This window comes from Acinonyx jubatus, chromosome A2 (assembly GCF_027475565.1).
Source record: "Acinonyx jubatus isolate Ajub_Pintada_27869175 chromosome A2, VMU_Ajub_asm_v1.0, whole genome shotgun sequence".
Classification (NCBI taxonomy): Eukaryota; Metazoa; Chordata; class Mammalia; order Carnivora; family Felidae; genus Acinonyx; species Acinonyx jubatus.
This window is the reverse complement of record NC_069383.1, coordinates 112,874,526-112,888,429: the sequence shown is the minus strand read 5'-3', so window position 1 is coordinate 112,888,429 and position 13,904 is coordinate 112,874,526. Positions and strand designations below refer to the sequence as shown.

The window sequence follows — 13,904 nt, the reverse complement described above, 5'->3', positions numbered from 1 at the left end:
CCTTCGGGTACAGGCCCCAGAGTCTCTTAGGTGCATCCATCCAGGCTGGTTCTACCGGACAATCAACGCGTGCAGAGTGTGTGCACTGACCTGTTTCTAAATAGATCTCATTTGGGCTGTGACTTTGAAAGTGAGCCAAAGGCCCCAACCTAAAATAGACAGCCTACTGCCCTGTTATTTTCATGGCTTAAAAAAAAAAAAAAAAAAAAAAATCTCTCCAAAGCAAAGCAAGTATTTTTATCACAGGCCTTGCTTGGAATAGCAACACCTATTTACTTGGAGGGAGGAGGCTGCTGGGGAGTTTCAGCGCTGGGTGATTATTCCAGACTCGGGAGAATGAGTACACTCAGTAGAGAGTATCCTCCCCATCAGAGGGCCTGCTCTTTTTGGCTTTTACCCTCCGAGCATCTCCAGCCCTCACCCCCACTCCCCTACATAATCTGTATCTTGCACACCCTCCCCTCCCACCCCATGCACCTCACTTTCTAAACTGCTCCTGGACCTCCGGATCCTGACCACAGGCTTTCTGCTGGATGCCTCACCTCAGCCCTCAGACTGTGTGCAGCCTTCACACTTTGCTTCTCTCCGTGTCCAGAATCCGGATCTTGCTTGGGCTGGAGGCTTACTGACCTAAGGAGCATACATAAGCCATGAATAACCATAATCGAAGCTTTTTTTTTTTTTTTTTAAGCGTTCTCTGGATGCCAAGAGCCATGCTAAGTATTTCTCATGCACCATCATTGGATGTTAAGGTCTGTTCTGTGAGCTCAGACTATCATCAGCCCCATTTTGCCGAAGGAAATCCGAAACTTAGATGAACGGCCCAGGGGTCACACAGGCAGAGGATGAGCTGGGACAGCTGAACCGAGGCTGAATGGGTCCTAAATGTGAGTTCCGGATCATTCTTTCACCTTTGTATGTTTTTGGTTTGTGGGGCTACTATCCCATTTTTTTAAAATAACTTATCTTTGTGTCCCTCTGCAGAGATGACCTCAAAATGCTACATCTGGGGAGGGATGGGGAGTGAAAATGTGACGCTTTTTCTTCACTTGTTTCTTTAAAGCTTCCTGTATATTTTTTATGAGCATATATATTTTTTTATTAGCGGAAAAAGAAATGTTAGTTTGAGAAAAAGTAGGAGCAAGCACTGAACCATCCTGGCGGACAGTGCAAGGCAGTGGTTAACACACACACTTGGGAGCCCGGCCTTCTGAATGTAAATCCTAGCACCGGCCACTTCTAGCTGTGTGACCTTGGGTAGCTCATTTAGCATCTCTGCGCCTCTGTTTCCTTACTCTGGGAATGGAGGCTAATAATGGCATCTACCTCAGAACAGGGGCATGAGGATTAATGTGTAAAAAGTACTCTTGGCAATATCTGGCTCACAGTAAGGACTGCCTGAGGGCCTGCCACCCCCTGATACCTCAGCCTGTAGAGGAAAGTCAAGGGCATGCAAAGACAAAGGCCCACAGGGGCCCAGTGGGTGTGGGGAGGCAGTAGAGAAGCCAGAGTGTCAGTGCTCCGAAGGATAAGGGCTGTAGCAAAGTGGAGAGCATAAAATTGTGGCTGGAAGGGGCAGCAGTGTTTTTAGGTCCAACACATTTTCCACAGGAGATGTAACTCTACAATGTTATTTGAAGTCCCTGAAGGTTTAATGTTGGCTCAAATTGAACAACATAAGATGCAGAGCCCCAGGTACCCAGGTGGCTCAGCTGGTTAAGCAGTTAAGCATCCGACTCTTGGTTTCAGCTCAGGTCATGCACAATCTTATCATCCATGAGATCGAGCCCCATGTCGGGCTCTGCACTGACAGTGCGTAGCCTGCTTGGGATCCTCTCTCTCTCTTGAAATAAATAAATAAACATTAAAAAAAAAAAAAAAAGATGCAGAGCCTTTTGGCCCCAGGCTGCCAGCCTGAAGCCTCACTCCCAGGGACCTCCTGCTCCAGTGGCCCAACTAGCTCCCCAGAGGAACCTTGACACCCAGCATCAGAGTGTTGAGAGGTGGGCAGGAGTCACAGATGCATGTTTTTGCAGGGAGGGGGCACTAGCAACCAGGTAGGGATCATTCTCTCCATTTTACAGATGAGGTAACTGAGGCCCAGTGAGGGGTGGTGATTTGCTCAGGTTCATACACCATAGCGACCAATGCAACCAGATTCAAACTCAGAAATTTCTGATTCCAAAACCAGTGCTTCTAGGGCCATCTAGGAGTCTAGTACTTCCTCTCAGTTCCTCCAACCTCAGCGTTCTGAGACAGCTAATTTAAAAAAATGTCTTCCTGGGTGCCTGGGTGGCTCAGTCAGTTAAGCATCCGATTTCAGCTCAGGTCATGATCTCGAGGTCCATGAGTTCGAGCCCTGCGTCGGGCTCTGGGCTGATGGCTCAGAGCCTGGAGCCTGCTTCCGATTCTGTGTCTCCCTCTCTATCTGCCCCTCCCCCATTCATGCTCTGTCTCTGTCTCAAAAATAAATAAACATTAAAAAAAATTTTAAAAAAACTGTCTTCCATGGTCTTTCTCTTTCTTTAATGTTTATTTATTTTTGACAGAGAAAGAAACAGAGTGCAAGAGGGGGAGGGGCGGAGAGAGAGGGAGACATAGAATTCAAAGCGGGCTCCAGGCTCTGTGCTGTCAGCACAGTGCCCGATGAGGGGCTCGAACCCACGAACCACGAGATCATGACCTGAGCTGAGGTCGGAGGCTTAACTGACTGAGCCACCCAGGCACCCCTCTCTCTCTCTTTGAAATAAAAACTGTTGACTACCAACATCATATCTAAAAGAAAAGAGGGTTTTCTTTGTGTGGCACACAAATAGTTAAATTAAAGGTGCAGCTGGCCACACAACTCTGGCACTAATTTGTAGTCACTTGCCTCTACTCAGCATCTGTCAACATTTCAGCAATAGTTTTTTAGTGGGCAATTCAATGCCTACTCTACATTGGGCAATACAATGCTCACTGCTACATAAAGAACTGTGGTGTTAAGAAACTGATCAGAGGGGCACCTGGGTGGCTCAGTCGGTTAAGCATCTGGCTCTCCATTTCAGCTCAGGTTATGATCTCATGGGTTCCTGAGTTCAAGTCCTGCATTGGGCTCCATGCTGACAGTGTAGTGCCTGCTTGGGATTCTCTTTCTCTTCCTACTCTCTCTGCCTGTCTCTCTCAAAATAAATAAACAGACTTAAAAAAAAAATACACTTTAAGAAACTGATCAGAGCTCTTCAATAAGGAGAGGCTAAAATTGTGTGGAGATGGGGATGGAAAGGAACAAATATTCAGTCAGCTCTTAACATATGCAAGGCACGTGGGATCCTCATAACAACCCACTTTCTTTTTTTTGTTTTTGTTTTTAAAACAAATTTTTTAATGTTTATTTATTTTTGATAGAGAAAGACAGAGTGCAAGCAGGGGAGGGGCAGAGAGAGAGTCAGACACAGAATCTGAAGCAGGCTCCAGGCTCTGAGCCATCAGCACAGAGCCCCACTCGGGGCTGGAACTCACAAGACCATGACCTGAGCCGAAGTCGGACACTCAACTGACTGAGCCACCCAGGTGCCCCAACAACCCACTTTCTAAATACTGTGGAACTTCTGGGTGTTTCCTGAAGTGTCGATATTTTTATCCCCATTTTATAGCTGATAAATTGCAAGAAGAAGGAAGAAAATGAAAGAAGAGATTTCTCCAAAGTCATGTGGATTGTAAGAGAGAGAAGTTGCATCTTACATCCAAAGTTTGTACTCCCAAAATTGTCCCTGGAACCCTCGTTACTCCAAGTGTGGTCCCTGGACTACCAGCATTGGAGTCACCTGGGAGCCTGTTAGAAGAGCATACTCACAAGCTGGCCGCAGACTTGCTGGGTCACGAGCTACGTTTTACAGGACTCTCTGATGATTCTCGTGCACGCTAAAGTTTGGAAAGTCCTGCCATAACGAGTCCCTTCCCTCCTGACCTTTGTCTCCTCCCCACTGCTTGTGGTGGGGCTGCAGAGCTGGTAGCTTCCCTGTGCATTTCCAACTCTGTGCTGCGATGCCCCAAATGAGCTGGGGTGTAGTAAGCAGTCTTCTGGTCTTTATGCTCTAAATTCAAGAGTTTTGGCTTTAAACCTGAAACTTAAAAGGATCCTAAATACCAGACCACACATCCACATTTGTCTATCTTCTTCCTGATAGGTGGCAAAATACACCAGTTTGCCCAGAATCGAGAGGTTTCTAAGGACACAGAAATTGTAGTGCTAAGCTTGGGCAGTCCTGGGCAATCCAGATGGTTGGCCACTATAACCTCCTTATGGCCTCTCAATCACATTTAATTCACTACTTAGCACAGTAAGTCTCAGCCCTGGCCACACCTTAGAATCACCTGGGAGCTTCAGTGAAAAACAGGTGCCCTCTCACTAACTCAGGTGAATTAAATCAGAACTTCTGGAGCTAGAATATGGGAACTGGTATGTTTTTTTTTTAAATTCTCTTTGTGATTTTAATGTAAGCAGAGTAGAGAGCCCGTGCTCCTGCCGCAAGTTATTTTTTGCTCTGAGTAGCACATTTTTCAGACGCATGAAGAATTGACTGAAGGAAGGCAATAGAACTTACTGGAAACTAGAGCTTACTGGATCCATGCTTCTCTTGCTGGTCAGCACCCAAGTGCTAGGAGCTATGCTATCTGTAAAGTAGAAATTATTGGTGCCCATTATGCAGATAAGAACATCGAGGCTCAGAGAAGTTAAGTAACTTGCCCAAGTTCACATAACTAAGGAATACTGAACTGTGATTTCAGGTCTGTTTTCCTTTATAACCCCAGAAGGTTGCTCTACACACTATCTCTGAGATAAATCTAGATTTTAACTTTGCTACTGGTCATGAGAAGACTGGGTGCTTCCCAGCTGTGAATCATCTTCTGCAGAGTGGGCGATGGAGGCTCAGATGTATGAGTGGACTGTCTTCATGCTGGAAATTTGTCCATCAGGGATCCTTTCCCCTGAATCTATAAGACCCAAGTGGATCTAGTAATTTCTCTCCTAGGAGCATACACAAGAGAATTGGAAAGAAATGTCCCCACGGAGACTTGCACACAGAGTTACATTGCGGCATTGTTTATAATAGCCATAATGTGGAAACAACTCATATGTCCATAACTGATAAATGGATAAACAGAACGTGATATTGCCATATAATAGAATATGATTTGGCAATGAAAAGGGATGAAGTACTGACATATGTCACAAATGGACGAACCTTGAAAACATTATGCGAAGGGAGAGAAGCCAGACTGTATGGTTCTCTTAACTTGAAATATCCTGAACAGGCAAATCCATAGAGACAAGAAGGAGATTGGTGTTTGCCAGTGCAGAGGGTGGGCTGGGTGCTGGAGGCAGAAGGGAGGAATGGGGAGTAATTGCTAATGAATATGGGGCTTCTTTTGGGGTGACCAGATGTTGTAGAATTAGCGGGGATGGTCATACCACTCTGGGAGTATACTAAAACTACTGAACTGTACTCCTTAAAAGGGTGAATTTTAGGGTAGATGAATTATATCTCAATCTGCTAACTGGAGTGCTCATTCATACATGTTTAGTGGCAGTATAAAATGGAGCAACCACTTTAGAAAACCGGCATTTTCTATAAGGTTAAGCTTATACCCACCCTATGAAACACCTGTTCTATTCCTATCTGTATTCCGCAAAGGAGTGCTTAAGTCCTTGCGAAAATATGTACATGGATGTTCATAACAGCTTTATTCGTAATATTTCCACACTGGAGACAACCCAAATATCCATCCACAGGATACCTGCTGTCCATATGATGGAACAGCACACAGCAGTGAAGGGACCTAGGGTTACCTGCCTACCAAGAACAAATCTCGCTGATACTATGTTGAGTAAAAGAAGCCAGACAAAAGAGCCCATACTCTATGATTGATTCCATTTCTCTGAGGTTCAAAAACATGCATAACTAATTGATGATCATAGAAGCCAGCAGAGTATAGACTGGGAAGAGGCATGAGGGAGCTTGTTAAGGTGCCAGAGGTGTTATATACATACCTTGATCTTGATAGTTGTTGCATGGGCATGTACATATGTAGAGATCACTGAGCTGTATGCAGAAGGTTAGTGCTCTTTGTGTACTTCACCACGTGTACATCGTACCTAAAAAATCCAGAAGCTCCTCAACCAACAGTGACCGAGTCCTGAGGCTCCCTGACTGACCCTGAACATGTAGGCAGTGACCTGAAGAGGATAGAGACTGTGAAGTTAGATGGAGCTGGATTCCAGTTCAGCTCTGCTCCTTACCTAGCCCTATGATCGTGGGCAAGTCACAGAACATTTCTGATTTATAAAATGAGGAAGCACGCCTGCCTAACAGGGATTGCCTTGAGGCTTAAAGGCAAAAAATATATGTCAAGTCCCCAGCAGGTTCAGCACAAGACAGAACAATCCCAAGGGGCCAGTTAATGGTGGCTCAGACAAGACATCTGCTCTGTCAGAAGGATACTGAGTCAGAGCCTTCCTGAGGAGAACAGGGACAGGTGAGGAATACACATAGCGAGGAGCAGAGAACTTATGAAACTTGTCCCAGGTCTTCCTGCCCTGTTGAAGATAACACCAGGACAGACCACATGGAGAAGGCAAGTAGAAAGAGAGAGACATGAAAAGAGAGAGGCCCAGTGTCCCAGTACCCAGCTGAGTCCAGCCTTCAAGCTGTCCCCATAAGGCGCAGCCATGAGGGTGAGCCATCTTGGAAATTCCAGCCCAGCTGAGATCCTGTATGACCATGGCCCTGGCCAACGTCGTGTGGAGCCGAGCCCAGTCAACCCATGGAATCATGAAGGATCATAGATGGTTTTTGTTTTAAGCTTTAGCCAAAACGAGAAGTGGTGGGTTCCAACAAACACCACCAAAAGCATGGGACGTTGGCTTCAGGACAGGGCAGTGGGCAGAGGCTCAAAGGGTCTTGATGAGGTTGTTATTGGAATCTGGAAGGGCTGTGAGGAGATTATTATAAAAGGCTGAGGAAAGGAAACATAAGTTAAGTACTGACAGAACAATCTAGTTAAGCTGTTCCTTGTAATGTGGAAAATAGAAAATTTAGTTCATGAACTTGTTGATTTGGCTAAGAAGATTCCAAGGCAAAATGTTGAAAGAGCCAATGGTTCATTTTAGCTGAGGTGTGGAGAGAGAGAGATGAACTAAAGAAAGAACTATTTGGTATTCAAGTGACTCTAAAGGAAAAGTTTCTAACCTCCAGCTTGCTGGGCTGGAAAATAAAACTGTTTCTCATTCCCACCCCATGCAGCCCAATAAAGATTCTCAAGGAGGGGCACCTGGCTGGTTCAGTTGGTAGAGTATGCGACTCTTGATATCGGGGTTGTGAGTTTGAGCCCCGCATTGGGTGTAGAGATTACTAAAAAATAAATAAATAAGCTTTAAAAAAAAGATTCTCAAAGAAAATAAAAACCAAAAGGGAGGGAAGGAATCTGGGGGCAAGAATCAAATCTAGGGTGTTGACGGTAAATGTGGCCTCAGGGTCAAAGTTAGAACAAGGATGCAGCTATAAAACCCTATGTTGAGGCTTCAGATGGATTTAAGGGTATATCAGGTAGATCCTCTCAGCTAGATGAAAGGCTTCTGACAATCTCTGAAGGAGTTGTCCCCTAGCAGCTTGCATATGGCCCAAAGTAGAAAAGCACTATTTCAAGAAGAAATAGAAGTCTGGCTTTTGTCTAATGGAGTAGATAATTTGATACACAGGAAACTCACAATTTTTATTTTACTAACTTGGACTGAAAAGAACAGAGACAGTATAAGACAGAAAAGTAGCCTTTGTGACCCAGCTTCCTAAGAGCAGAAAACAGGCAAAGGTGGGGTGTTTCTTATGGAAAAGAAGGATGACTCTGATGTGGAGCCAAGAGCCAAACACAGGCATACCTGGGAGATATGGTGGGTTCTGTTCCAGACCACTGTAGTAGAGTGAATATCTCAATAACACGAGTCGAGTGCATTTTTTGGTTTCCCAGTGCATATAAAAGTTATGTTTATACAATACTGTGGTTTTAAGTGTGCAATAACATGTCTAAAAAATGTATATTAATTAAAAAATGCTTTGTTGCTTAGAAAAAAAGGGGAGTTGGTGACTGGGTGGCTAAATCAGTTCAACTTTGGCTCTGGTCGTGTCTCACAGTTCAAGAGTTCAAGCCCTGAATCAGGCTCTGACAGCTCAGAGCCTGAAGCCTGCTTTGGATTCTGTGTCTCTCTCTGTGCCTCTTCTACTCATGATCTCTCTCTCTCTCTCTCTCTCTCTCTGTCTCAAAAATAAATAAACTTTAAAAAATGCTTTATTGCTAAGAAATGCTAGCCATCATCTGAGCTTTCAGCAAGTCGTAATCTTTTTGCTGGTGGAGGGTTTTGCCTCCATGATGATGGCCACTTACTGATCAGGGTGGTGGTTGCTGAAGGCTGGGTAGCTGTGGCAATTTCTAAAAATAAGACAATAAAATTTGTAACATTGATGGACTCTTCCTTCACGAACCATTTCTCTGTAGCATGCGATGCTGTTTGATAGTTTCTCCCCACAGCAGAACTTCTTTTAAAGTTGGGGTCAATCCTCTCAAACCCTGCCACTGCTGTATCAACTAAGCTTTATGTAATATTCTAAATACTTGGTTGTCATTTCAACAGTCTTCACAGCATCTCCACCAAGAAACTACTTTCTTTGCTCATCCATAAGAAGCAACTCCTCATCTGTTCAAGTGTGATCATGAGATTCCAGCAATTCCATCATATCTTCAGGCTCCACTTCTAATTCTGGTTCTCCTGCTGTTTCCACCACAGCTGCAGTGACTTCTTCCAGTCAAGTCTGGAACCTTCAATTTGTAAAAAAGGCAATATCTTCTAAGTGCAATAAAATAAGATGTGCCTATAGAACCAATCCCAGCAAGCTGACCTCAGTTTTAGTCAACATACATTTCCTACCCCTGGAGCAAAGGGAACTGTACTTGGAGGAATTTCATGATTGCGATGGACCCATGGGTCCTCTGTGTTTCCCCTTTTTGAATGGGAGTGTATATTGTGATGCTCAGCTCCTGTCTCATTATAAGTTGAGTATGTGGGGGCAGATAACTTCTCCCTTCAGTCCACAGGACTTCAGATCAAGAGAAACCATGCCCAAGTGCCTCCTCAACAACTGGGTGAGATTTAGTTGTTGAAAAACTAGACTTCAGGCCTGAGCCTGAGGCTATAATGGATAAGAAATTGGGGATTATGGGAAGGGGGGGATTTTATTTTGCATGCTAGAGGGAACTTGGGGACCAGATAGTAGACTAAGGTGGCTAGTTTCCAAGCATGGGCCCTAATGAACCGTGCCTCCTGATGTTCATGGCTTTGTGTACTCCCTTCCCATGTTGAATCTGGGCTGTAGTCCCTTCCCATGTTGAATCTGTGATCTATTTTAACTAACAGAAGGCAGCAGAAGTGATACCATGCCAGCTCTGGACCTATGGATTAAGAGGACCTGGCAGTTTCAGCTTTTGCAGTCTGGGGAACCCTGAACTGCTTTATTAGAAGTCTGTCTACCTTGTGCTGGAAAGACCATAGGGAAAGGCCTTAGAGTGAGAGAGAGAGAGAGAGAGGCCCTGAAAGGACTTGGAAAGAGAAAATTTCAGCCTGCCAATTACTGCTCAGTCCAGACTTCCAGCCATCCCCACCAGTTGGCCAGACATGAGAGCACCATCTTGGATGTTCCAGCAGAATTGAGTCTTCAAGGGACTGCCACCACTGCTGACATCAGGTGGAGCAGAACTGACCCCAGATGACCCCAGTCAACCCACAGAATCATGAGAGATCATAAAATAGTGGTATTTTTAACTCACCAAGTTATGAGGTAGCTTGTGAGTAAAACACCATTGGCCCAACCCAATCTGAAACCAAAGAACAAGGAAGCCCATTCATGGTGGCCATATAATCAACTTCCTGAGGCAGAGAGTAGAATGGAGAAGGGTGGAAAGTGGATCTGGAGGAGTAAACTGAAAATAACTAATTTTGGCTTTTTTTTAATGTTTACTTATTTTTGAGAGCAAGCAAGAGAGAGAGAGCGCGCACGCGCATGTGCGAGTGAGAGGGGGAGGGGCAGAGAGAGGGAGGGAGACACAGAATCCAAAGTAGGCTCCAGGCTCTGAGCTGTCAGCACAGAGCCCAATGTGGGGCTCGAACTCATGAACAATGAGATCATGACCTAAGCCGAAGTCGGACGCTTGACCAACTGAGCCACTCAGGCACCCCAAAGATAACCAATTTTGAACATGATGGCTTGAATTGGATGAGAGAGAGGGGGATTCCTGGGTATTTGATGTTTAGAATCAGGAGGATTGCAACACCTTTATCGAAACAGGAAATGCTGGCCAACAACCAGGTTTGGGAGGGAAAGTCACGATTTTTGTTTTGTGTAGATTGAGGTGGAAAGGCTTTGAGAAACTCATGTGGCAGGGTCAACAGAGAGGAATGTGGGAATCTTCGGTGTGTAATTATGGTAACCGCAGCTGAGGGTGTACATGAGCGTACCTGCAGAGGGGGTCAGAGTGAGTGAGAAAAGAGCATGGACTGTGCCCTGAGAACCCCAACATGTAACAGTCATGCCTTTTCCTTCCAAGGAGACAGACAAAGGGCAGCCAGAGAGGTAGAGGAAAATGAGGACCACGTAATGTAAAGGAGGCCAAGAAAAGAAAGTGATGGGTGGACGAAGTGGTCTGCCAAATGTCACATTGCTCAGATGTCAAGTCAGAAGAGGGCAGAAGGATTCACTGAGATTGGTAGCCTTCCTCCCTTATTAGACAGCATTAAATGAATGGGTCTGTGGGACTGGATTTGGCAAGGGAGCTGTTGCCAAAGCAAGGGAGCTGTTCCCAAAGAGTGAACCCAAGTAGCCGGTAAACCCATGAGGTGCCCAACCTCATTAGTCATCAGGGAAATGTAAATGCATACCACAATGAGATTCCATTTCACACCCACCAGATTGGCTAAAAATAAAAAGCTTAACAATACCAGGATTTGGCGAGGATGTTGAGCAAATAGAACTCTCATGCACAGTTGGTAGGAATGTAAGCTGGTACAACCATCTTGGGAATGGTTGGACATTAACTAGTGTGGTTGAGGATGTGCACAGTGTGCTGGGCCAGGTTCCCTGGGAAACAAGCTCTGAGAGGAGGCTTGTCTGCAAGAGATTTATTGGAGTACTCTCGGGATCAACACTTGTGAAGGGGTGAGGGCAGCAGAATTTCACACGGAGAGAAGATGAACTGCAAGGGAGTTGTAATAGAGACCTTAGTCACTGGGAGCTCTAAAAATGGATGGCTCATCACAGCTGTCCTGAATTGATGGAAGGGACCCCTACATTGGCCAATCACTGGCTAGGGCTATCTCCAAGGAGGAGTCATAACATTGGACAAGGCAGTCCTGTCCATTAAAGGGCAAGACTCCTGGCAGCTGGAGAGTGTGTGCCTGGTCCTGATAGAGGAGATGTGGGCACACACTACACCATTCGCTACACTTCTGTACCATTTAGATGCCCTGCTTTGTAAAATATGCTAACGCCATTGAAGAATGACTCCTCCAGGATTCTGATTCTTCTCTTTTTCTGGGGAAATTTTAGTAGGTTGGTGGAATGAGCTACAGCTCCCACACTGCAGCTAGTCTACTTGTTGTCTCCTTCCTTTAACTACCCATTCTAGACTCTCTAGCCCTGAGCTCATGCCTGTGCCAGTCTAAGTGGCTTACCTAGCGAGATGGCCCAGACCTCCATCTCTAAGAGGTCCAAGACCCTGGTCACCGTGCTCGTCTTCCTCATGGTTGCTGCATCTATTTGCCATCAAGAAACGCAAAGTGGGTCACCTCCAGAGTCAAATGTATTTCTCTCTGTCCTTCCTGTAACAACAGCTCTGCTTCCTTCTGATGTTGCAGTCAATTCACTTGCCAGGAGGGTGACTCCTCTTCTTCTTCTTCTTTTTTTTAAGTTTATTTATTTATTTCAAGAGAGAGAGAGAGAGAGAGAGAGAGAGAGCATGAGCAGGGGAGGGGCAGAGAGAGAAGGAGAGAGAGAAAATTCCAAGCTCAGGGCTCAAACTCACAAACCACAAGATCATGACCTGAACAGAGACCAGGAGTCAGACACTCAACTGACTGAGCCACCCAGGTGCCCCGGGTGACTCCTCTTCTTGCCTGCTTGCCTCTTGGCACCAGTAGCCTGAAATGATCAGGTAGCAGCTATAGCTTAAAGTGCAATGGGGCTCTCATATCTCCTGATGGAAGCACCCCTATGCCTGCACCTCCCACCCCCTACCAGGAACCAGGACCTGTGGACCTGCAGAGCCCAGAGCTGTGAGGATGGGGAGCCCATATTTTCCCAGTGGCTCACTGGGAGCATGGTGAGAGTCGTCATTCTTACTCCCACTCCCTGATTCCCCAATCCATTTATTCTACTTGTAGACCGCACCCATCAATGGCATCAGTATAGTGTGGGAACTGCATCTTTGCAGAGTATCATTTCCAAATTGGTGCCTCAGCCGCATCTCTTTTTTTTCTAACTAAAGTACTTTTTTATTTTTAGATCCACCAAATGTTTTAAATATAACAAAATTTAATATACAAACTGGGATCACAACAGCATCCACAGGACAGCAGGAGTCGGGGAGAAGGGGGAAGAGGGGGGAGGGCAGGTTTTCAGGTTCCTAACTGCCTCTTTCACCCACAGTCCCACATGTTGCCTGTGAGAACATGGTCTTAGCAGAGGACGAGTCAGAGTAGCCAGAGGCGTAGGGGCCTTGAGCCTGCTCTAAGTTCGGTAGGCCCCTCTGACATGACATCCTTGCCATCTGTAGATCCATTGCCAGATCCAGCTGGGAGACAACAGGAAAGTGGTTGTTACTGAGAGGACCCTTATCATTCCTCCGGATTCTGCTCATCACAACTTTGGGGCATAAAATAGAGTTTTCTAGAGATTGTTAGGTTGGCAAGAGCTAAAATGCATGTGGGAAAAGAACAGAAATTGAATCTGAGCCTACCTCCTACCAAGATTCCTTGCCTATGACTCTAGAAAGCTGGAGTCGTGGATCTGCTCAGATGTTTGGGAAAAGGAAGGAATGACAGAGATTTGGGCCCAAAAGGGCTGGAACCTTGCCGGCTCTTGACCAAGAAAGCCTCTAAGCAGACAAGGGAGGTCTGTGGGAAGCAGCTTATGGCCAGGGGTACTCAAGACACCATGATGGTACCATGGCTTTTAGGCAGACTTTATTGAATATATGGAGGAGAGAAACAGAAGTCAGAAAAAATTAAGAACTAAAGTACCTGCTTCTTAGAGGTCTGTGAAGTAGAGATACTCCTAGGCTGGGACTGGGAGAGACCCCAAACCTGTTCTTCCCTTGAGCCCAAGTTTGACCGGCTTAGATGTAGGCTTCAGCCCCAAAGTCCTCCAAAGGCCAGCAGCTTCTGGGCAATGTGGAATGTCATAAGTTCAGTGGATACCATGGTCATATGTCAGTACGACACCTTTTCTTTAAAAAAAATTTTTTTTAATGTTTATTTTTGAGAGAGAGAGACAGTGCACGTGTAAGCAGGGGAAAGGGACAGAGAGAGAGGGAGACTCAGAATCTGAAGCAGGTTCCTGGCTCCAGGCTGTCAGAACAGACCCTGACATGGGGCTCGAACCCACGAACCGTGATATCGTGACCTGAGCCAAAGTCAGACGTTTAACCAACTGAGCCACTCAGGCACCCCCTACACCTCCTTTTCTATAAAGTGAGTCCTTTGGACTAATGTGATATTTTCTTTCTTTTTTTTTTTAAATACAATTTGGGGCGCCTGGGTGGCTCAGTCAGTTAAGCGTCCAACTTCAGCTCAGGTCACGATCTCGCGGTCCGTGAGTTCC

General features: G+C 45.7%; 1 long non-coding RNA gene across 1 annotated transcript; it reads left to right on the top strand.

The window, feature by feature from the left end:
- The first annotated feature begins 296 nt into the window (after nt 1-296).
- LOC113594648 (uncharacterized) lies at nt 297-8,918 on the top strand. The gene is made up of 2 exons (XR_008297006.1): nt 297-887; nt 3,636-8,918. It is a non-coding gene; the product is annotated as an uncharacterized LOC113594648 (long non-coding RNA).
- Nucleotides 8,919-13,904: the final 4,986 nt, after the last annotated feature.